Genomic DNA, 25,360 nt, shown 5'->3' on the forward strand with positions numbered 1-25,360 from the left:
AATTGGTCGATAGACCAATTTTCTTTGCTGGCTCTATGGAATATTTGGAAAAGTACCTTAATGCTGTTATTGTATAGATGACACTGCACAAGACAGCAGCTTTGTTGATACTGTGCAAATAAGCCCTTTTCAACTTTTATCAACATCTCACACACCTTCCTGGAAAAGAGCGCCTCCACCACCATCAGCTTTTCTGCTGATGTCATAACCTGCAGAGGAAACAACACCCACCCCACGCCGCCCCCCAACAAAACAAAGCAAAACAAAACAACAACATTGAGACCCGGTTTGGAACTGGATGACTTACTAACACATCACCGAGTTTTACCTCGGTGATGTGTTAGTAAATTTCATGTACTTTGTCATTGATAGAAAAAAAGTTCTTTAGACAAAAAAGAAAAAAATACGCAGATTCAGGGTTTTCATATAGTTTCGGTACATTGATACAACAATGTATTTTCATTATCAGTCTGGGACTCTGCAACTTAACTGACTTATTTTAATGTGCTCTGCAATTTACAGTGAAAAATCTGTAAAACAATGCAGAGTAAATCATATTTAACAATTTATGCTACAAAGCAATTTAGTTACATAAGAGAAAGTGTTGGACACCACAATTTATGTTGTATTGTATATGCAAAGTATTTTGCAACTTATAAAACAATAGCCTCTTAAGCAAAAGAGAAAAATGTGTTTATTCAAGTTTTATGTCATTTTGTGAAATAAAACTAATTAAAAAAAACAACTCCATTAAGGACAAATTATTACAGTGATTTTACATTATTTCCATGCACTTAACAATTTTTCAGAAAAAAATTGGACAACAAACAAACAAAACAATTCTCTTTCACAATATGCTGTAACTTTAAAGCGTCACATTTTCTGCTCATTTGTCTCAGAGGCACACGAGGTGATGTAACGACCTACGACAAAAAAGTCCCTGGACTAGAAGTTCATGTTTTGTGTGGCCGGTTCATTCTTCCGGCCTACGCTGAGCGTTCTGTCGGGGCGAAAACTGCGTGACTTATGCACGAGAAGGGAGCTCTAATTAGGACCCAGATTTGGATGAGGTCATGGCTGCAGGAGCTTCTATTGCAGTCCGCTAATTCATGTTGCTGACATTGTTCTTGTGATTTCACTTCGCAACAACACTACGCCCTAATAAAGGGTCGGCTGTTATTGAAAGGCATGAGAAAACACAACATGCTGCCTTTGTGTTCATTATCTTTTTTTGTTGCAATTGTCGTGAGTCAGACTGCTCGCTTTTGCAAGTAATCAGTGTGACGGGAAAAACAGGGAGGACTGTGGACGCCAGCTTCCTAATCTTACGGTTTTTTCTCCTCTTTGTCTTGTGGAGGAATTTATAAAAGCATAATAAAGACACGAGGAAAGGTTGCTCCTATTAGAGCTCGTCTAGACCGGCGGAGGTGCCAGCGATTACAACACGTTCCCTTGTCAAGCTGACAATTGCAGGGCACGGTGGCGGAGGCTGCACATTTAGAGCTCCTGCACTGTAACTGTGCCAGTTATCCAGACTGGTGTCACTGGATGGATTATTTATAAGCAGAGGGCATCCAGAGGTGAATGTGACGGAGGGGAGAAGGAGCACTGAATCCTTTTCTTTCCTCTTGCTCTTTGTACACATGGCCATCCCCCTCCCTACTCGTCCGCCATGTATACACAGACTCTTATCTGCGACCCACAGCTCCACTCGTGCTGCACACACAGAGGACCACTGAGTGGAGGACAGTCAGAGTGAAGAGCAGAGTTTCACAGGACAGCAGGCAACCCCTCCCACTCCCCATAACATACTCACAAAAACACTCTCATATGCACAATGGATGAAAAAACGAGGAGGGAGTGAAGCTACTCTTAAATCTTTGGAAATTGTGAACAAAAAATAATGCGAGCCCAGAGGGAGGGGGGATGGGAGTAATTCTTTTTTGATGGACAGTAAAAGCGCACTGTCATCCATGACTATAATTTATCCAAGTAGAATCGTGCAACCATAATCTTCAAAAATCTATTATTATAAAAAATATTGTCTTTTGTTTTTACATAACCTTACAGTCTTAAGGTCGACTTTTGTCAACAGCTTTTCTTTGTTAGAAATGTTGTGCTTCATGACGTATGTTTTCCTTCCGTTTTGCAATGATTTTAAAGTTATTTATTTTCTAAAGTCATAAGATGTTGCAACAATTTGACATATTTGAGACATTCTATCCACCTTATACCTCTAGCCATGTGTCACTATCAGTATGATTGGTATGCTGTGTTCACTGGTCAAAATAAAACAGGATTTTTGAGTTTCTGAACTGGTCCGATAAAGCTAAAAATCGGCCACTTTCCATCACCAACGTTTCACCACTGTACCTCGGGTTTGGAAAATGTCTGGCAAATTCTCGAAGATTGTAACTACGGAGAAGTCATGCTAACGTGTTAGTTTGAAGAGTAAACACATAAAAACACTTTCTACCATTTTCCTTTGCCACTGGAGGGAATCGTGCAGCCAAGAAGCGTGGGCTGTCTGAGTCGTAGCAACCCTTGAACTGTGTCCAAGCACTTCCCGGCAGTGAAGAGATGATTTTCTTATGCAAAGTGATAATCTTGTTATCCCAAATCCAGAGAGCTTCCAAACATCAGCGGGTCCTTAAATGACTTCGCTGAGTAATGTCATATTGAAGAGATTTATTTTCCCCTGCCAGCATTTGTTTTTGGTGATACGCTCTGCTTTTCTTCCCCACTGTGGTTCTAACTGGGTCACCTGTTCTGTGTTCAGAGCCATGATCACAGTGTGGGACTTGGCCAGGAGACATGAGATGACTCAGGTCTTTGCTCAGACTGTTCTCATTGTGAGGCGGAGCACACGCTGCCGTTCAATAGGCCACCTGACTGTGGCCATGTGCTCGCTGCTAAACACAAGTGACTCGTTGGGCTTACATGGACACCCTGTTCCAGACGAGAATGTCAGTGGCGGACGGCCTGCAGTTACTGCTCCCATGCAGAGATGTAATACTGTTTTGGATATTAACAACTCCCCCCCCCCAAGAAATCCAAAAAAAGCTTAAAATTCATATGTTTATGGAGTGTCATTAAAGGTTTCTAAGACCATATTCATGACTTTGGTAGCCTAGTAAACCACAGTGAAGAGTGAAAACATGGAATGGGGGTGAAAATTGCTCCAGCCTCAAAGGGAGATCACAAAAGAACCCAGAGCAACATCTGAAGCACTGACTTACCTCAGTCAGAGACAAACCAGCAAAGAGACTGGCTAAAACAAAAATGGGGGGGGGGGGGGGGGGGCCTCAAGCTGGTACAACTAAAACTAACACTGCATTTCAGAAGAAATAGCATCATAATAATAACAGTAAAACAGTAGATGTAGTATAATAGTCTGGGCCTGCTAGGGTGCATTGACGAAAATCCTGCAGAAAAAAATCCCACAAGTAGTTTGTGACATTAAGCTAAATCACTCTTGGGTGACGCAGGTGGACAATAACCCAAAGCTGACCTCTGAATGACTCAGAAACCCTCCTGTGTGTGTAAATTTGACTTTTCTACTGAAAAATATATATATTTTTAAATTCCCCTCAAGTATAGGACACGTAAATAACTGATTGCCACAGTTTGCTAATTTGTCTCAGTGTCAGAAGAAATCTGTTAGGAAGCAAATCCTTTTTCACAGTGCTGCATAGTAACAAGATTGGGTTTCTAGCATTTAGAATAAGAGCCTACGCTGACAGCAAAATTCTTCTCAAACGATATAAGAGCCAAATAAAAGGCGATTATTATTTTACACATAAATGCACCCAAATGAAATGACTGCTGAGCCTGCAGGGCCAAAAGTAAGAGTGAGGCCTCCTGATGGGTATGCATGAATATGCATGCGGCTGCTTAAAAGCACGACACGCACTAATACAGTGTGTCAGTCGATTGGTTCACGAAGCTGAGCTTTGTTGTGTCGGCTTTAAACTTTGGAGGCGGTGTCTCTTGTTTGAACTCCTCAGTCCTAAAGTGCCTCTGGAGAGATTTCAGAGATCTCTGATCTTCTTATACGAGGAGCGATATTTTGTGTTGAATACATTTGCTCACACGCCGCTTAATTACTTATTTATCAGTAAGATCATAGGGTGTCTGGAATCCTGCTCACCCTGGAAATGTGATATTTCATTTGGGATTCACTGAGCTGGAGTTACTGTAATGGTGCAGTTAGTAATAAGTTAGAAAAGTAAACAACTCAGCGCCTGCCATGTGCTTGAATGATTCTTAAAGCTCCATTTAACGTCTCCTTCCGATTCTCTCGTAGTGCTTCAGACGTAGCAGGCAGTGCGTCTCCGTGCCAGTGCTGTTTCGCAAGAGGCAAGGGATTCGTTTCACTTTTTTCATGTTCTGAAATGAGTTTTCATCCTATTCACTTCTGCCTAGCAGGGAATTATTGAAATATAAAACGGAGGCAAGCAAACCTCTGCAGGGCTTGGTATGTATTGAACTTAAAAACTGGTCAACACTGCTCTTGGCGAACAGGGCCGCTGCCGGATTGAAGAAATGGCATAACGAGGAGCCACAAAGGATTCGTCAAGTTAAAATATTCCTCAGAGCGTGAGCAGATCAGGACGCTGCTCTCTGTTCAACTAAAACTGCAAGGTTTCCATTCAAATCTACAAGTGAGGCAGTGCGGCGGGTTCCAGTTTATATAGGAAATAAACCGAAAGGGCAATGTTTATTTTGAGTCCTAATCAGATTCAAAAGGGCAGCATTCCCTGCAGTCAAAAGCACCTTGATTAGACTATTAGCCTACTAAGTTTATTTGCAATGGCAAATTTGCCCTCATATCTGCTTGAAGGGCATTATTTTTTTTCTTGCTTTGCTTGCACTACATAAGTAATAAGTATAAGATGCGATTGTTACATTACAAACACCTTCCTGAACGTTTTATATGAATTTTAAGTGATTAGCCAACAGAAATGAGTGTATATTTGTAAAGAGGCAGGGGAATGACATGGGACTTTCATCATTTATCTATTTAGTTTTTAAATCTGTATAGATTGAAAGCTGTATGGGATGATACACCAGCGACTGGAACATGATAGAGCTACATACATGACAGTTCTTGAAGCATACCTGTTACAGACTGCTAAACACTTGGGATTGCAACGCTAAACAGAAAGCCGTAGTGAAGCTCTTATGTTACAATGAACTTGTCAAAATCCAGACTAAAAATGTGGCAATATTTGAAAACTTGTTCTTATAGACGCCTTCCGTTGTTCAGGTCTTACCAAAAAGAATGAGACGAAATTTCAGTGTCTGGATGTGTAAGTGTGGTGGAGGCATTTATGCTAGTAACCCATTGAACCAGGGAGTTTAAATACAAATGCACACTACACTTGTTTTTGTTTAGTTTCATATTTCTGTATTGCTTAGTTTGGGAATTTTATAAAATTCCATTGAGACACATTGATGTTTGTGTAAGGTGACAAAAAAGGGGCAAAAGTACTTCTGCGCTTCGCTTTCAGCAGGCTTCTCTTTCATATCTTTCATTCTGTCTTATTCTGCTACATCTGCCCACACAGCTTCCCTTTCCCTGATTTGCTGGCTTTCAATGGGAAGAAGAAAAAAAGCTGGACTGTTTGTTTGACTGTGTGTCAAACCGCATCAGGGGGATGTACAGAATAAAGGTGTTACTCACACACACGTAAGGCTGGTGAATGTCCCTGTTAAAGACTCGTCTGCTCAAACGGCGCCTGCAGTCTGTTCAAACAGTCCTCTGAGCGGATAATGAAGACGGCGCAGCCCAACGCTGAGATGTTGCCTGTGAAGAGGAAAAGAACGCTGCGTTCAGGCAGCTGGCAAAAGGCAGCATTTTCTGACACAAAGCTTTATTTCTCGGAAATAATTATCACTCTGCAGTTCTCCTTCCTGTTAGTTGTTGAGAGGAGATATTAAGGTACTGAAATACACCGGAGCGAAAAGAAAGAAAGGAAAAATGTCAAATTGTCTAAGCACATAGTAACGAAAACACGAGTCCTGGGTCACGTTGTGTGACCTTGTTTGGAAACGAACTGTCAGAGCTATTTTTTTCCACTCCACAAAGAAAAAAAAACCGCTGGGTCTCTGGGCTCTAGATTGCCACAAGACATGGAAACATTTATTATGTTGCACTTGCTCCGGGTTTCCGTTGTTTCATTTCAGAGCGGGGGGTGTGTGTGCGTGTGTGAACTCTGTTGTATCAGAAATGTGGCAGTTGCCATCGGGAATGCAGCCATATTGGTGATCAATTCTCATGAATACTGCATAAAGCTGAGGATATAGATGCAACCTGCAAAGATAAAAATTTTTTTATCTCTTGCTCAACAACAAAGAAAATGTGCAGTTTCAACAAAATCTCATTAATTGAGTTAATCATGTATCCTATAAGAATGCCTGTGCAGAGTTTATTCTTTTCAAATGTAAATGAATTTTGAAACATATTGCATACAGTTCTTGTAAAGAAGAAATTTAAGCTATTTGCCTTTATGTTATGATTTTAAAAAAAAATCATAATAGCTTGAAGTTTTCGTTTCCAGACATATTTCATCTTGTCTCTTCGCATCAAGTTTCCCTCTTTACATTCCGTTTTGTTCAGCGAGCATGAAATTTGTCCCATTTAACAATGCTCTCCCACGTCTTTCAGGATGCAACATCTCTGCAAGCGCCGCAAAACAACCTACTGACCCGTCCTTTAATAGCTGCTAACTCTATTAAAGGGGCCGCTTTAAGTGAGCAGCAGATTCCAACTCGCATTCCGGGTTCATCTCTATTGTGCTGAGCATTGTGATGTGCTATAACCCTGAAGGGGAAAATCAATTGTTGACCTGTCCTAAAAAGTACAGCATTATGAGCACGACATATATCAGTCATTGTAAGGCCGGTCTGACCTATAAGTAAAGGAACGGGTCAAAGGAGGTCAGAGCAAAGGGTGGCTATCTTTTTCAATTAGCCTAAATGTGGCATCCAGAGACGAGACATGAGTCAGACTGTTGCAGACTAAACCAAGCAGAAGGAGCTTCATGGTTTCAAAGCCTTTTAGCTCTTGCACATTCTTGTCATGTTAACAACCAAAAACTAAATTTATGGCGCTATGATATCAGGAACTAGAAAATTTATGAAGAAATTTAAACAGGGCCTGCCAAAGTGTGCCCTTTGTTTGGAACCAAATGTTCCGATGCTAAAAATTAGCATTAATGCTAAAGTAAACTATGATGTACTCAATAGCATGTGGGCTAATAAATAAACAAAACATATAAACAAAATAGCAAAAAAGCTTATTTTAGGGAAAATAACACATTAGCTATGTTTGTGCTAATGTTAATGCACTGCCTTCTGATTTTTACTTTTGCAAAAGTGTTTATTTTGTGGCACTTGGTTACCAGAAAATGCGTTCATCTCTTAGCAACAGATTAACAACAAATATTGTTATTGTTCAAAAAACACAAGATTTCTTCTGCTCTTTTGAAATACTACTTATCTTACACTATTTACTACTACTACTTAACAAGAACTGTACAATTGGTGAATTTGGCAGATTTTAAATTTTTGTCGTCGGTGGTAAATACATTATAATACAGACATTCAACACAAAAGTAAAAATCTGATTTATACTTTGTGGCAGTTCGTTACCAGTAAAATAACAAAACAAACCACTAATTTCTTAACAACAAATTAACAACAGGTAATATTATTGTTTGCAAAACATAAGCTATTCTGAAATACTGCTTGTCTGCTTAGACACAAGAAATTTACAGCTGGTAAATTTAGCAAAAGTAAAAATCAGATGTTTACTTCGTGGCACTTGGGTACCAGAAAATGCGCTCATCTCTTAGCAATAGATTGTTGTTCAGGAAACATAAGATTTCTTTTGCTTTTTTGAAATGCTACTTTATGGGGCCTGCCAGAGTGATGCATGGAAGGCACCTGTTGTTCTCCTCTCAGTAGAATGTCCCTTTATTTTTCTGCCACTGCCGTTAATGCGGCTCGTACTGCTGCGTGTCCGCCCACAAAAGTATCAAAACGTGCTGCTTGATCTCGAGAAGGATGCTATTATTTTATTGGGAATCAGAGTTACCATGGCAACGTAAATAGCGAAAAATGAGTGAAATTTCCAAATTCATCAATCACTCAACCAATGTTCGTCCTGTCGAAAGATTCATCCTCTCAAGCTGAATCTTTGCAGCTCCTCCAGAGTTGCCATTGTCCTCTGGACTGCTTTACTGATTTTCTTTTGTTTTGTTTTGTTTTGCGTGTCAGTTTTGGTGCATCTCTTGGCAGGTTTGCAGTTGTGCGACATCCTGTGCTATTATGGTTCTTGATCTTCATGATGCTTTTTTATTTATAATCTCCAGAGGTCTTTCCTAGATAAGCTAAATGAGTTTGTGGATTTTATTTATGAGCATCAGAGTAAAGGTGGCAGGAAACAAATGCCTGTCACAATTTTCAGAATTTTACTTACAAATTTAAAAACTATTTACACTACATTGTGTTGTTCTGTCACCCAGTTTCCTCATAAAATATTCTGAAGTTTGCGGGTTACAAAATGTGACTGGGACTGTACGGAGATCTTTAGTGAGTTGTTTGATCCAAAACACGGGTGTTGTTCACTTGTGATTTTTAAAATCATACCATGCTCTTCTGAATGACATTGATATGCAACCAAACTACTCGCACAACCTGCTGTTCTAGCCCTTTTTGTTGCTTACTGTTTCACGATGGCTGGTAGATAAACCTCTGGACATCATTCAGCTTTAAATCAACATCCAGTTGGACAGGGCAGACAGCAGATGACAGAAAAAGATGGACCAGCTTCCTGAGGGGGGAAGGAGAAGACGCAGAAAGTCCAGAGAGACTCCAAACTCCCATTATCTATGCCTTGATGACTCCTCTGGTGCGGAAATCAATACGGCGTGACTGGCTCTGGGGGCACATGCCTCGGCAAGAGGATGACACCGTTTCCAAAATATCCATTGTGGACGAAAGGATGAAAAATCAGTATAAAGAGAGATAACGGAAAAAGTAAGGGATATAACGAGTGACAGATATGTGCCACATTTTTCTATTTCAACTTCATCCTTTTTGTTTTTTCTGGCAGAGTTTATACTCCAATATTTCCAGCTGTGGAAACACAACTTTCATCCTTACTTGTTTTTTTTATTTTTATTTTTTATGTGCAGCTCATTCCCATGTCAGTATCTTTGTGTTCTCCCAGGTCACTGCTGCTCTTCAAGTCAATACCTTATTATCACTCTTCATGTCTCTGTAAACACTCATATGTCGCCCCCTCCCCCTCTTGCTGTTCCCATGCTTTCTTTCATCCTTCTGTTTCTTCTGCGTTTTGTGAGGTCACAGCTGGGAAGCCCTGTGATTTGACAGCCCCGTGTTTACATGAACTTGCATTAGTGTGTGCGCGTATGTGCAAACGTGACAGAAGGGTGCAGGATGCCATGGCAGAGGCTGCTAACAGTTTATCCTCAGGCACGCTCATGTGGAGAGAAATGCAGCTGATCTGAACGCCGTCGACACAACGCTAAGGAGACTGCAGGTGCTTGTGGGCGTGTTCACCTCAGGTTTGTAGCAACTTTAGTTTGGTGTGTGTGTGTGTGTGTGTGTGTGTGTGTGTGTGTGTGTGTGTGTGTGCAGAGAACAGCCAGAGTTGAGGGGAAAGTTGAGAAGTTTGCTTGCTGTTCTGCGGTTATTGTCGGCGTGTATGTTTGTGTGTTTCGCTCCACTCAGCCCTGCTGGCTCTGGGATTCTGTCCTCTGCAGAGAGAGAAGCCCATTATCTGTCCCAGAATTGAAGCATCCTACCTAAAACTGCAGAGCTGCACATTTGGAGGAAGGATAAACCTACTGAAGCATTATGTGTGTCCAGCTGCAGCTGTGTAAATTGTTCGCTCTCAGAAAATGTCAAAATTGTATCGCAGTGTCTGTAATCAAATGACTCATCTCGAGTGAGCCTGCAAAAACTTGCTTCAAGTCTGGGCACGATTTTATTTATTTTTTCTTGTGTTGGGTTGAGCTTTGAGATTCCAAAATTCAGGGATTTTAGCCTGGTTGAAAGCTCATTTAGACCCTTAGTTATGAATCACTGAAATCCATTTTAGAGAAAGACATTTTCACCACATTACCTAAGACACACAAAGGAAGCAGAAAAAAACAAACAAACTCAAACACAGCAATTTTACAGAGGCGAAGAATCTAAAGACAAAAATATATTGAAGTTGAATTTTAGAGATCGGCCAAGTCAAAATCCTGAACATAATCCCGGTTTCTGAGCAAGAACCCAACATTCATGAAGGAAACCTATAAAGCCTGATGGCTGAAAGTGTTCTGTATGAAGCAATGTGCAGCTGACCAACTAAAGTTTATTTAGATGATGTTTCTAGTGGAATAAATGATTGGGGGTTGCTGATATCTAAGCTTCAATAACTTAGATGTCTGATTTGTGCATGCTGGATGAAGGCTTTTCAAACTTCCTTTGCCAAGGCAGAGTCGTGCCTTCCAGCCTGTTTAACAGTGAAGCCAGTGTGATATGAATGGATGAATGTACCTGCCTCTCTTACCAGCAGTGGTATTGTGACAAAGTGAACGTGATTGTTAATGTCAGCAACTCGCCCAGCCAACTTTCTGAAGCATCAGTTGTTACTGACCTTCCATTAACATGGACTTCAGAACCAGAACGATGAATATACATCATACGATTCAGGAGCGTTTAATGCTCTTAACTGTTTGGCAAACAGGAAGAGCTTTCTCAGAACTGCTTAGCTGTAATAAGAGCGATATTCCACAACCACGGGACTATTTTGTTTTCGTAAAAAGTTTAATGACAGTTGCTAAACCTGAAACTGCTTGGCTATTGATTTGTTGAATTATTTTCACTTGACCGCATAATTACACATTTGGAGTAAGTGGAATCGGGGGGAAATTTTAAACGGATTTCTCAGGGACGCGCTTGTGAATGGAAGGAAGTCGGCATTTGTGAGAGACTGAGAGGAATATGGAGATGTCCGTCTCTTACGACCAACAAACAACTTAATCACCATGCCTTTCTTGAGATAGCATCATTTCACACTCGTCTAGGCACAGCAACAGCTCGACTGTTTTCACAGAGACTTAAAATCTAATTACTCTAAACACTCAAATGATCATTGAAGCAGATTTGCATTGTGATGCGTGTTGAAGAATGATACAACAAACTGGGATATGTCCAGCCTTAAAGCCTTCATCCCCCCACACTTCTGTCTTTGCGCTAATCATTTGCCATGTTGTTCAGCCAGCTGTGCAGAGGTTGGAGACGAACAAGGCTTTGTACTCTCCCTTCCCCCTTTATGTGGCCCTTCAGGGTGGCTGTAACCACACTCGGCCTTCAGCTGGACATCACGTCTCCAACCCACCTCACAATGTATGCAACAGCAGTATCTAGATTGATATTGAATATTTTGTTGCCACACATTGCTAATAGTTAGTGAAATTGGTGAAAAATTGCCTGTAATTTTGTCTGTTATCTTTTCTTTTTGCACCTCTTTTCTAAAAACAAGTCTCCCAACGGGAGCTAAATGCCGTTCAGGGTGCCTGCTTTTACCGAAACCTCTCAGCACAGCCCACATGAATATGCACACAAGAGCTCTTTTGGGCGCCTTGGGTGCAATTTGGTCTCTTCTCTTAAGTCAAACCCTTGGCTCATTGTGCCTCTGCTCTCTTCAGCTGACTCACTAAGCAGTAATAAAAGGCTGAAGGAACAATCGGCTCGACACTACCAAGAGCCATTTACTCTTCTCTTAATCAACACATTTCAAGAAAGTTTTTTCTTTATATACTTTTATTTGGAAAAACAAAAGAAAGCAAAAGGAAAAACATGTTATTTATATAAAGTGTTATATAATGTACATGTTAATGAAAGGTAAAAGAAGGAGGAATGAAGCCGTTTTTGTAAGTGTTACTCATAAACATGAGTCACTGGGTGCTTTTTATGTTCCTCATTTTTTATGCATCCAGCCACCTTATTATGCTGCTGATGTGGAGAATCGTATCAAGCATGATCAAAGCGAACAGAAACCGTGAGTTTGGCAGGTTTGAGAAGGCAACAGTACAAATCAGAAATTAGACGAGACACTGATGGCATCACCAGAGCTACTTCCTGCTTCTTATGTGGAATTAGTTTGGAGTAATTTGCAAAGTTGTCTGCATGATCAGTCATCTGCCGATTATAATGAGCAGAAAAAAAAAACCCCTCAAGAAAACTGATTTTTAAATTACTATTCTATTCCTAATTTCACTCCTCAGTCACAATTAGAATACTATTAGTCTATTGAACTAAAAAACATGAAGACACAAGAAACATGTCTTTTGCATTAAGTGGTTGTCAGCCTTTCCAAAGGAAGTAGTTGACTGAAAGACCTGTTTTTAAATTAATAAAAAAACAAAAAACATCTTCAGCTTTGATATGTTGGAGCTTCAGCTGAAGCGTCTTTTCTTTCTTTGGGAAAACAGTTTTTTTTTGTTTTTTTGTTTTACTTTTCATCAAATACGGCTGATTAAGACCCACCTACAATTACAAACATGTAAACAGAGGTCAGACTGACCATAGTGTAACTGTACTGCAGCTCTTACTTCAGATTAAAACAAGAGATCTAAGTTTTTACTTTAGGATTAGAGGAGTTGTGCTGAGTCAGAAATCCTGAATACCTCAGGAAGAAGTAAAATGAAAAATAAAGCCAGTTATTCTCTCATGCTCTATCCTTACACGCTTTGACCCGCTACTTGCTGTTAGCTTCCTGAGCCTTTGCTCTGGTTTTGATTAGCCAGGAAGCTCATAGTCTATGAATAACAGCAGAGTGCCTGATAAAAGGGATAATTTTCTACTTCTTTGCATAATTCTGCTGCCTGCTTGATCTAAGTTGAAGCCATCAGATTAGATTTGTTCCCGAGCTCCAACTGCAAATCTCTTGACCTCATCCATTAGCCTAAATGACTCAAAGGTTAAGTGCGGACATTTGGAGGTGGCTGATTTTATTGAGTACGTCCTGGCATCAGTCCAGTCTTTACTTCCTCACAAAAATGTTCTTCCCGTAACCTCTTAATGTCTGCTGATATTATTTGAAATCACTTTGTGGTGAATGACCAATGACTCTAAATCCTCACCTAAAAATGTTATTAACTTCTCACATTCTGTCGGTTTTACATGATGTAATCAGGCGTCATCGGTGTATCAAGGCCAGTTAGGATTCCTGTCTTCCATGGTTGCAATGACAATTAGAAAAGAGCTGTGAACTTCACTGTCTTAATATACATCCAGATCTTACTTACTTCCTCTGTCCTCAATCTGTGCTGCACCTATTCAGCATCTTCTTTGTTTCTGCAGCCCAGAGGCTCCCAAACAGAGTGGAAGCCTCCTGCATCTGATTCCCTGCCATAGACTCAGTAAACACCCCCCCAAAAAAACCAAACACCTTTCACCTGGGAATAACTGAATAAAATCATATTTTGCTGTTTACTCCTGGGTAACTCATGCTGAGAAGCTTTACACATGCCGTCCTCCGTACTCCTTGTTTTCCGCTGTTCTCATCCTCTTGCATGTGGAGAAAGTGCTGCACGACTTGACGAACTTTTCAGGGAGCTGCAGTGTTTACTGTAAGTTTAACAGCAGCCTTTCTCCAAGCCTGGATATGGGCCAAAGCTGACGTCAATTCAGACCCAGTCTGAGGAAAATACAGATGGAAAAACTTGGAGGAGACAGCCAAGTGAGAAGAGACCTGAATGTAAAGCAGCACACTTATATAAAACTGGTCGTTTTGATATTCAGGGAAGTTCAGCTTATGAACAGTCCAGTTTAGTTTTGTGCGCAAATTATCTATTTGAACCGGAAGAAAGACAATTGGTGACAAGATATCTCACACAAGTCATGGTGTAAAATTATGGAACAAGTTAAATGAGGAGTGAAAACAAAGTCAAAATTTAACACAATTTAAAAGGAAATATAAGGAGGTTATTTTTGCAAGACATAGAAATATGGGTGAGAGTTAGCACCAATGTGTACAGTTGAGGCCAACGCTTATGAGTGTGTGGGTATGGAGGTATGGATGCATATATTTAGATATATGTAAACCCAGATAAAATTGAAAATTAATAAATCTATTTTTTTAATTTATAATTTAATAATGAGAGTCCATCTGAAAATATTACATGAGTTTATGGGGTAAGAGTTCATAAATTTCTTACTTCTTCCTACTCCTTTTCGAACATGTTCAGATTATTGTGGTTGCAAAAAATATGTGTCTTTTGCATTCCTTGTTCATGTGTGTGATTTTATACTTCTATCATGTTCGAAATAAATAAATTAAGAAATTAATTAATGATAATAGAGAGGATGAGACCTAATGTTTGACTTATTGCTTTCTGTGCAAATTCCTCCTTTGGCAAAAATCCTTAGCAGATCTTTAGCATCTTTAGCATCTTTAGCCATGCACTGAGTGAGAAACCTCCTCAGAAATGAACATTAAAGCTACATGTGTTTTAGGCAAACTGATATAGCAGCGCAAAACATAAAAACGCTAAAAAACCCAAACAACAAGGCAATCCGTGTGAAATTCTAGGTAACATCTGATGGTTGTTAATTTCAAGGGAATTGCTTCTTAATTTTGAATAAATTTGTCTTCTACTATTTTAGTTCAAGCAAGCTCAGAGACAACTGAATGATTTTTTTAATACCCTTGCATTAAATATTCTTTTGTATTTTAGAGTGCGAGAAATTCAGCCTGCATAAACAACTCTTGTACAACGATACCATATTATGCTTCTTATCAATGGAGGAACTCTGCTGGACAGAAGGTTTTTATGCAACATAAGCCCTCTTTGCAGAAATAAGGGTGATGACGATATCGCTGATAATATGGGCTTAAGTCTAGGATGAAGGGGAGAGATGGTGAGAGTGGAGAAGCCGTGTATGTGCCCCCCGTGTTTTCAATTTGGTTGGGGGTGTCCCTGGGTGTGTGTGTGTGTGAGTAGGACAGAAGGATTTAAGAGATTAAACCTCGGCCACAGCGAGACGACCCCTCTCTGGGGCATTCCCACTGCAGGGAGGCTCGCTTACTGGTGTCCTATTTGCATGGCTCCCTGTCCTGCTCAGGGAATTGGCCTTTTTCCTTTCCCATCGTCCCTCCCTCCTGCTTTGCACCTTGAGAGATTGCTCCCATCCAGCAGCACGGCTTTTTTTTCTTAGGCAGACAATAGAGAGGAGTATTTAGGACACTTGGCAGGGTCGGCGTATTGGAGGGGATGGAGGACACGGGCCGCTAAGGGCCTTTGCATGGTTTCCACGTCCATCTGCGCGAGACCGCCGGGACTTTGCCGATGCAAATTCACTTTAACTGTTTTGGGTTAGGACCTCACAAGAGTCTCTGTTTGGTGATGACGAAGAAAAACTCTGATGATACATAGAGTCTTGCTGGACTATTCACACCCTCAATCTTTTTTTTTGGAAGAATCACAAGGAACACAGCAGACAGGTCACGGATAAAGCTTTGGAGAGGTTTTAAACAAAGTTTGGTTATCAAACAAAAATCTTAAGCTTTTAAAAACCAAACGAAATGTGTTCAATTTGTTAAATCAGAAACAAAAGTTAACGAATTTAGAATATTACATCAGACCAATAGGAAAACATTTAGAATGGCAAAAAACACACTTAATGCCTGATTAAAAGCTGTTATTTTGATTAACTCTGCATAATTGATTGAATATGACCCTACAATCTGGTTCTACAAAGTATTGACTCTGGGGTCTGAACATTAATTTGTGATTTTCAGATTTTTATTTGAAAAAGCTATCAAAGACTTTGGCTAATTTCCATTTCACAATTGTTCACTTGTTGCTCAGCCAAGAAAATCCATCAAAAACATATTGTGTCACAATTCTTGTGTGTTTAGGTTTTGATTTTTGTTTGTATGTGATCATTTCTGGGGAGGTTTTGTAATATTATGCAAATATCCCTATTTTTATTATTGTTTTTGAAGGTGTTGCCATAGTAGTTCGTACCTTTATATTTTGTTTCTTAACTTATTCTTGTGTTATGTTTCTTGTATATTTGTGTTTTTTTCTCTTAAACTATTGTCTATTGGCTTCCCATTTTGAATTCTTGATTCCTTGAGTCCCAGTTCGATTCCTTTTGTAATAATTAGTCTCTCTGCCTCAGTTTTTCTGCTTCCTCCCTGCCATAGCTGTATCACATTTGTCACTTTCCACCCCTGCCTGATTATTGAGGCTCCTGATTTGTCATTCTTCTTGGCTGGATTCTCCTGTTTCATGCTCCACGCTCCTTGTTTACGCTGAGAAAAGATCTGGAAGTTTTCTTTTTATTAAACTTCCTAATATGCATCTTTCGAGGTGGCTGTTTGCGTTTTGGCTCTGCTTCAACCAAGTTCACTGGAGTTTGTGTTTGTAATGTGACAAAGTACGAATAAGCTAAATTGAATTAGTTGTTTTCCAGGGTGTTTTTGGACTCGATTATTAATAAACGGTGAAAATTAGGACCATAACAAATCCTATTTCATAGTATCATCCTTAAAAACACAAAGAACCATTTTCCTTTTTTTTATTCTGGCTTTCTCTTTATTGACCCCTTCATATTCAGCACACAAAGTCTGCTAAAACTAATACGATTGGTCAATAATAACCTTGATATTTACCTCTTATTATTCACATTTAGTTGGTCAAAATGTTTGCATTAATGAATATAACAGTCTTCATGTTTCAAAGTGAAGTCGTGACACACTCATTTTTTGTCTTATTACTAGAAAATTTGGTCTGGTTAATCTGTGATGTAGGACTTATACACTCTAATCTAGTAAGGAGGATAAAGAGAAAAGCCATTAAACCTTTCAATTAAATGCATACCATTGTTGCTACCCAACAAAGCGTGGTGCATAAATAACGTAGATTGTCTATCTAAAACCTGACTGTGTGGAAAATCTGTGGTTATTGATTGTTTTTTTTTTTTTTGCGTGTGTGTAAATCTAGCTGCGTTAATTGGATCCCTTCAGCTTCCTGTTTCGTCAGTGCACTTTGCCTTTAAGAGTGAGCTGAACTCTGTCGTCTAGTAATAAGTGATTTATGGGAGTTTACCGTAATGGTTATTGAGGGCCGTGACATAAAGGTTTCAAAGCATGTTATTGGTTTTTCTGAGGAAACATCTTCCTTAAAGTCTTTATTAGCCAGATGTGAAAGGATGTCATTACGCAGAGCCCTCTTCTCCTGATTGAGAGCAAGTTTTTTTTTTCCAGACCTTTGACCTTTATGATACAGTAGATCATACCTAATGTGACACACTTTAAATAGCTTTACGCACATGTGGTGCATTTTGCTGAGCAGGATCATGTGGGTAAGTGTAAATCAGTCTTCCCTTTCTGCGCTGTGATAGAATAAAAAGGGTTTCTCCTGTGAAAAATGATTATTACCTGCAGGAGAAATTATGTAGCGTTTGCAAAATGAAATGAAAGCTTTTCAGATCACCTCACATTTATTTATGTGCGGTACTCGTTTTGGGAATGTGGGAATTTGAAAATTGAAGAAATATTTCAAATATTCTTACTTGATGAATTGTGTATCCCTCTTGTCGGTTTGTTTAGTTAGAAAAGCTGACATATTTTTTGATTTAATAATTGTCTTTAATTTTAAGGCTGGATGTGCTTGTTTTGTTTCTTAGTTTTAGAAAGTGGAGAGAAAAAAAGCAAGTGATATTGACATAGACAGTTAATTATTGCAGAGTTTATTGTTGTAATTAAAAAAAATGAATTTTCACTGTAGCGATAAACCAATGTTTTTAATTTTTTTTTGCAAACCCCCCAAAAATGTGTGACTGGAATCGGTACATTTTCTGTTTAACTACGTTTCCACTGTGGAGTTTATTAGAGCATGGAGTTATCATAGTACAAAACATTCCCCACCAATATTAAGAAAAAATATTTTCACTTTATACCATTTTTAATAAGAGCATATAGGTATTTCTAATAAAGATCAGAAAAATATAACCAATTCAAGTGTAACTTTGTTTTCATTACATTAATAAGTGCTAATGTTCCTTATATTCAAGTATAGAAATAATTGGGAAAACGATGTGAGCAAAAAACTGGTCAATACAAAAGCTTCCCTGCTGTGTATTGCTGATAAGTTTGCATAAATGTTTTAGTGTGATTAGTCTAGACTACCAGTAACTACTGGTTCTGACTAGTTTCTGCTGCTGCTGTCAGCCACAGTCTGGGTCCACCCTTTAAGACCATTTACCTGCTTTTGAGTTAGCCATGTTAGCTGCTAATTCCTTTACTACTTATGGAAAGGTAATTCATGGGGCTATTGCTAATCATTTTAGTAGAAGCCTCTACTAATCAGAGCATCAGCATCTAAATAAACTGAGTTAAGTGCAATTATTATGTGATATAATCTTTTCACTAAGTTGATTTATTGTGGCTCCCTAGCCATCTTGTTGCTTAGGTTACGGCAATAACAATTTTTCAGAATGAGTGCTTGACGTCAAGCTTTTACGCTCGGTTACAGACACCGCCTGGTTTAAAGCTTAATGACATGCATGCAGAGGACCCAGCTTTGTTGTTCATGGACTGAATGACTGAGGTCATTGATATTCAAACCAGCTGAGGGTAGTGAAGCATTGTGGCCCTGGGTGGCATGGCGTTAACAGCAGGGGTTTGGATAAATAGCTTATTTTAGTGTTGCTCCTTCTAGCAGGTGAAATGCAGAGAAAATGAGGCAGAAGGAAGTAGGAGGAGGAGGAGGAGATGGGCGAACCACTGAGCAATAACTGGGTGGTATTGAGAATGATTACATCATGAATAACATTGATTTTGAAGCAGTGGGGAATATTTGCGGTAGATGTAATATCTTTTAGTTGAGACAGTCGCGCTACTAAATCCTTCAACATATCGAAACAAATCAGGGGCTGTGTTAGTAATCATATCCTGTGTGCTGCAATATCAGCGAGGTATGTACTTACAGCTGCATATGTATTTTAGTAACTCATGTATCAAGCATAATTTGTGTATGAATTACAGGGAGCAAGAAAAACAAAAATGTATATTTCAGTTTGTAATACGTATTGCAGAACTGCATGTTTTTACTCCCATTCCTGCTGCTTTCTTAACTGGAAAAGAAAGTTTTAAATCACTAATGCTCACCATGCTGTTACTATTCATCATGATATAACTTAAAACCTTAAAGTTACTGCAGTGTGAAGGTGCGTTATTTAAAATTAAACTGACTTTCTCCATCATGAAGAACAAGGAAGAGCTGTAGAGATCCATAGCTCAGGATGGACGTTTAGCTGTGGGCTTTACAAACCTGACCGTCATGGTACAATGCAAAGAGAAAAGCCGTTTAGAAGCAACAGCAAACTTAGAAGAAGGTACTCGGATCACATAAAACCAAAATGTAACTTTTATGCATACATACAGTATAAACTTCACATCGTCCCTAAACACACTATCCACACATTAACAACTGGTAGTGGGAGCATCATGCTGTTGGAAGCTCCAATAGACTGATTTAGACCAAATAATATCTTAACTGATATGTGAAACTTTTAAAGGAAAAAAATCTGACTTTGTGTATGTAAGGATAATCACACGCCTATCGTCTTGAAATACATATTTTTATATGTTTTAATATGATATCTTTTGGACACACAATGCCATTTAAGGCAAACCTAATTTCTGATGGCATCTAAATAACATACAAGTACCTTTAGTGATGCATACAGGCAAGGCCTCTAATGTAATAAAATGTGTACATAAATATGTTTTTGCTGCAAGAAAAAAATAGCTGGTTAGTTTAGGTCATTTTCTTTTTTTTCTGAAATGCTCAACAATTTCCTGTCTATGCAGCTCAGATTATTTTTCAAATGTTGTGTCTGTCCTGGTTTCAATGCTTTGTTCACTGTCCAATAGGCTAAGGTAACTGATGTGCATATCCTGTTCTTTACTGAATCACAGTGTTTTGGGAGATAAACATTACTTCCTGTAGAGTGTTTAGTCTTATTTCCCCTGGATACAGATCACCTTGGCTGCATGTTTCAGAGCAGGGAGTTCAAGTGACTAGCAGGCTGAGTGTGGCCTTTTTTGAAGCTTAAGATCAATAGTTTTTGCCATAAATAATTAATTATTTGTGGGAAAATAGGATTGATTCAGCATCAGTAAGGAATCCATCACAGCTAGTGTCTCATTCTGGAACATATGTACTCATATCAAGTGTATGAGGTCATGTTGGGTGAAATGGGTTTTGTTTCTCCCTCTGTCTCCATTTAGCAAAACAATGGGACAAAATACATTTCTCAGTATTTTTGACATTTTTGAATGAGAATATACTGGAAACTAATAAGCTGTCATTCTCTTTAACATTGATGAAATCACTGTTTCTCCAAACAGATCATATCAGACTCAATATATCTCTGTTTCATCTTAATTTCATCCCAGTCAATGCTGTTCTTTATCTTTGCTTCCAGTATGTTTGTCTAATGACATTGTCGGCTGAAATCTAAAAATAAATAATGTAATTTTATGAGCAGGCCCTATAGTCTGCAATGTCCTCCCTGTTTCAGTAACGCATGGCTCTGTATAATGATGCTTGTAGCGCTAATTCAGTTTAAAAAGGAATTCCACATTGACCAGTTGTCCCAGTTACCTGCTTTCCTAGTTACCAGAGGAAGTAGGTAACCAGGGAAATGCATGTCTGGTGTTTTTTCTGAGAAAACGATTAGAGGATCAATAATGCTCACAATAAGTAAATTAGAGCCTGGGGCCTGCCACAAAGCTGAACATGAAGACATGGAGCTGACTGCAATGATGAGGGAAAATAGGAAGGTTTGATTATTGACGTGCAGATGCAAGATGAAAGTATTTTAAAGAAATTATTTGCATTCAGACACAAAAGAGCATCATGGAAATAATTAAATTGTTTAATCAAATACCAATATGCTTACGATCAGTAAAGTGTATTTTTCATTTAGTAATGAGACTTTTAAGTCATGCATTTTTTTAAATGTAAGAATTTTTAATTGCTGAATTTTAATTGCTTGATTACCGAATGTCTCTATTACAACACATGGGCCACCTCTTCTTGCTTCTTTTTTTCCCCAAGCTTTATTTAAAATTATAATCCTAAGTTTTAGTGCACATGGGCTTTATGTCTGCCCTTTCATGCATCTAAAAGCATAGTTGTGAAAACAATGCTTTTATATCTTTGCTCTCTGAGTCTCTGCTTCAAACCAGGGGCTCCAATGTCATAGAAGGATGGAGAAAGAGATGAATTGATGGACTGAGTTTTCCTCCATAGTACGAAGCCCCAAATCTAATCTGTCATGGATTTAAAGTTCTTGATTTGCCGTCTTGTCTCCAAATACCACCTGTAGTCATGACATGAAGAAAGCAACAATTTATAATGTTTTTTTATCTCCCAAAACTAAAGCTTCTTCTTATATTGTTCATTTTGAAATAGAACACAACAAAAGTCACTTTTTTTGGACTCCTTGTGAGGTGGATGAAGTGGAAGGGGGATGGTGTGGTTAGATTGACATTTTGGCAATATTTTCAAATCCAGACCCCTTATATTTCAGAATGATTAAAAAACCCCATTTCTAGCCACTTAGTTATGCTGTTCCCACTGGAACGAACACTGGAAGGCCTTTAGGAAACTTGTAGTCATAAAACAATCACTAATGACACTATCGATCCTCAGACTGCAGTTAAATTGTAAAATTAGCTCCCAAAGGCTTCTTCTGTCGGTAACACGTACAAAGCTTTCAGAGCAGTGAGGCTGAGCTTTGAAAGTGACGTAAGGACACAGAAGAACATTAAAATTCAGGGGGCAAAGCAAAGCTCAGGGTACATAGCCTGACAAAACCTTTGCTAAAATCAAGCTAACAGCAGTAATAGCTCTGCCGTCATCATGGGTATGATTTATGAAGAGAAGAAATGGCCTTGTTGAAGGGCTTTCATGTCCAGGGCCTGTAATACCTGGTGATAGATGGAGTATTTCCATCCCAGGCATTCAGGCCACTAAGTTAGCACAGAGGAAGTGCAAGGCGGCATTAATACTGATTGTATAGACATGCTATCTACTGGCCTGATGTGTTATCACTTATCAATCCAGTGACCATTCTTAATGGCATAGATGGGATTGATTCCTTCAACGCTCCAACACTTTAGTGGCGCTTCTTTTGTTTGCCCATAATTTCTTTAGAGTAGGGCCATTTAGGATTCACGAGAGACAGAAATAATAGCTACAGTGAGGCTATTTTTAAAAAGATGACCAGCTCACCATTGGCAGTCTTTCTACATCCATAGCATTTTTTTCTTCTTCAGATTAAAATGAATTTTTGCATAGTATCATTGCTGGCTACAAAAGCGTCCCCCACCCCTGCAGCCACCAAACTGCTGCTTTTGAAAGGTTGGTTGCTAAGATACAGCCCCTCGTAGAGATGAAATCCCCACTGTATGGCTGTCTTACAGCTGTACAGCTTAGCCGTTACTCTATGTTCAGCATGGCGGACCCGTGGTGTGGGTTACGGTGTGTCTGCCTGTGTGCAGCTTATGCTGCAGTTCTGCTGCTGGTGTTATGCAAACTGTCAATTACACGTGCTCCCCTTCTTGTAATCTATTGTTGGCAAAATGACTCTATTTTTCCTGAGAGCTCTGAGATCTCACTCCTTCTGTCACACCTCTAAATCTCTCCCAGCTGACGCCTCAAAGGCGCTCATGGAGAATCAATAGTTTTTGCCTCATGTTCAATTACACTCCAATCAGGAGTCGCCAATCCAGCGTGAGCGGGGGGAACGAATGGACAGGTGCGGCGTTACTGATCTGATGCTCAGCGCTCAGAAACCAGAAAATATCTAAATGTGAGTCTGACAACAGGCTGGTGAGAAAAATAGATGTTCAGATTGGGGTTTCTGACACAGACAGAAATCGCTCCGCAAACGAGAAAGCCGAGATGGAGTCATTAAGGTTTGGAAAACGCATCTGCGTTGACTCTCAGGCTTTCATTTTCTGGTTAATTTCCCCTGAGATTTTGTTAAGAGGATGTTGGGTTGAAAAAAAAGTTCATGAATATGACTTTAAAGTTTTGGCCTGTCTGCCAGGTACTTTTTGCACCTCTGCTGCTGAAGCAGTAGAGATTATTATTTCAGTCTAAATATCTATATCTGAGCTTTAATTATATATCTTTCAGAAATTAGCTTTTTTAAAGCAAGCAGTCTGCCCTAATGCATTCAGTTTTACAGTTAATGTTGTTAATGCACCATGAAAAACTATTATTCATTTTCTTGCTCTTCTGTTTTATCATTTCAGTGAACTATTCAATTCTCACCATATACATTTGATTAAAAAAAAAATCCCATAGTTTCACTGTGTTAGAATATTAACATGAAGGCAGAAAACAAAAATGCATGCAGTGGACCCAAAATTATTCTGCCACAGACGTGGCAGATTAAGATTTTACATTATTTTTATTCAATCAAGAAGTTTCTGATAGGAAATGAGATTGAAATCTCCAAAAAGATAATAATGCAATGTAATAAGTGAATCAGTTATATAAAAACAATTTTCTATCTCTTTTCACTTAAACATTACAAACGGCGTGTCAAATCAGTCATACCATTTTAAGTAATCACGGAAAAATGTTTTCATTGTCATCACAGCAATCAAATCCTTCTTCTTAGAATAGCTGAGCAGGTTTTTGTAATTTTCCACTGGTATGACAATGTATGTTTCACATTTCTTTGAGGTTGGAAGGTCTCCTTACCATCACCCTAATGATTAGGGTGATGGAGATGGAATCTGTGGAGAAACAATTAGGGCCTAATCGTTTTCTTTAACTTTCTCCACAGATTCTCTATAAGATTCAAGTCAGGACTCTGGCTAGATAAGTCCAAAACTTTACTGTCATTTTAAGACAGAGAACAAATATTAGTAAAATTGAAAAATGATTAAAACCTAGATTTGTAATGAATAGTTTTGGACTTAGCTGTGGCATGATTTAAGTGGTTTTATTTAAAAGAATAAGGGAAACGTTAGTTGAATTGTTGCTAAAATAACATTAAATATTCATTATGTTACCTAAATCATCTATGTATTGTTGCTTAGAGTTTGATACGTACCGCAGATTACAAATAAATGTACTCTATATTAGTTTTTGTTTTCAAATGCTTAGTGTGTAGTGTCTTACTTTAGCTCAATATCATGGCTGTCCATATATTAAGAAAAGGAAAATCTGTCAGATTTGTCTTTCTTGTGAGGAAAAGTGTAGGAGGCTTCTTTCAGTCAGCTGTCCAGCAGTCAGCAGAGATGGTTTGAGTGAAAGTGGTGCTAAGCCCAGAAACCCTTTGGTACACTAGGCACTTTTTTATGTCATTTCAATAAAAGGACTTTCACAGAAAAATGTAGCACTTCTGAGACCCTCTGAAACCTGTGCACTGGTCACACGCTAAAGCCTACCTCAAACTGAAACTGCGTTTTGTTTCCAAACTGAGCTGCTGGGAGTGAGTGAGAGATTGTGCTATCATCTTTGGAAATGTAATTGTGCCCAGTCTGGGAATGTTCAACCAATTAGCCAAAAGTCAGTCATCAAACGTCAATCCATCACGAGACTGTGCCTTTGAGGCCGACAGGAAGCAGAGACGTGTGTGTGCTAATGTGTGCCGAGAGACAGAGATTGGCTGCTGAAGCTTGATGAAAGATGCTGTTTGGTCCTGATATCATCCCCTGTCACAATGGTGGGCAAGTGATGGATGGATGGATGGATGATAAATATAAAGGAAATACAGCTCATTGAATGTCTTCTAACTGTAGCGTAAGCATAGTCAGGAACTCCCAGCTTTTAAATTCTGTTCCTACTGCAAGGATAAATGATCTAATATTAAATCCACTATTCTTTTTTTAGCTTCATACTTTTCTTTTTTGCTATGAAAAACTGGAGCATGGCTCGTCAAAAGCCTGTATAAATGACACTGAATGCTTTCCTATAATTTGAGCAGAGGAAGATCACACAGTTCAAGGGTAATACAGACTCTGCAAGAACAGAGAAATGTAGTTTTCTCTCTCTCTCTCTCTCTCCTGGGGGTCCGAGAGCAAAATGACATCATTTTGTTCTTGCAGCTTGTTCCTGACACATATTCTGGGCAGTAGGGTTTTGTGTGGTGTCTGAAGGAAGAAAGTGGGTGAGAGAGACATATGAAGACTTCCCAGGAATCCTACACTCGAGTTCTTGGGAAGTATGAAATGTCCTGCATGTCTGCAGCTCTGGAAGAGAAAACATATTTGTTCTTGTGGAATATCTCC

At 39.0% G+C, this 25,360-nt stretch overlaps 1 protein-coding gene across 7 annotated transcripts in view; it reads left to right on the forward strand.

Moving 5' to 3' along the window:
- Positions 1-25,360, forward strand: part of cntn1a (contactin 1a) — an 80,397-nt gene that overhangs the window by 11,981 nt on the left and 43,056 nt on the right. Inside the window, exons 1-2 of one of the 7 annotated variants that reach the window (XM_028039317.1) lie at positions 8,864-8,867; positions 20,884-20,887. The exons of 5 other annotated variants lie outside the window; for them this stretch is intronic. The gene's annotated coding sequence lies outside the window, so the exon portion shown is untranslated. Of the gene's footprint in view, positions 1-8,863; positions 8,868-9,479; positions 9,597-20,883; positions 20,888-25,360 lie in introns of those variants that run through there. One more of the 7 variants, XM_028039309.1, reaches the window with a different exon arrangement.

Source organism: Xiphophorus couchianus, chromosome 2 (genome assembly GCF_001444195.1).
Source record: "Xiphophorus couchianus chromosome 2, X_couchianus-1.0, whole genome shotgun sequence".
NCBI classification, from domain to species: Eukaryota; Metazoa; Chordata; class Actinopteri; order Cyprinodontiformes; family Poeciliidae; genus Xiphophorus; species Xiphophorus couchianus.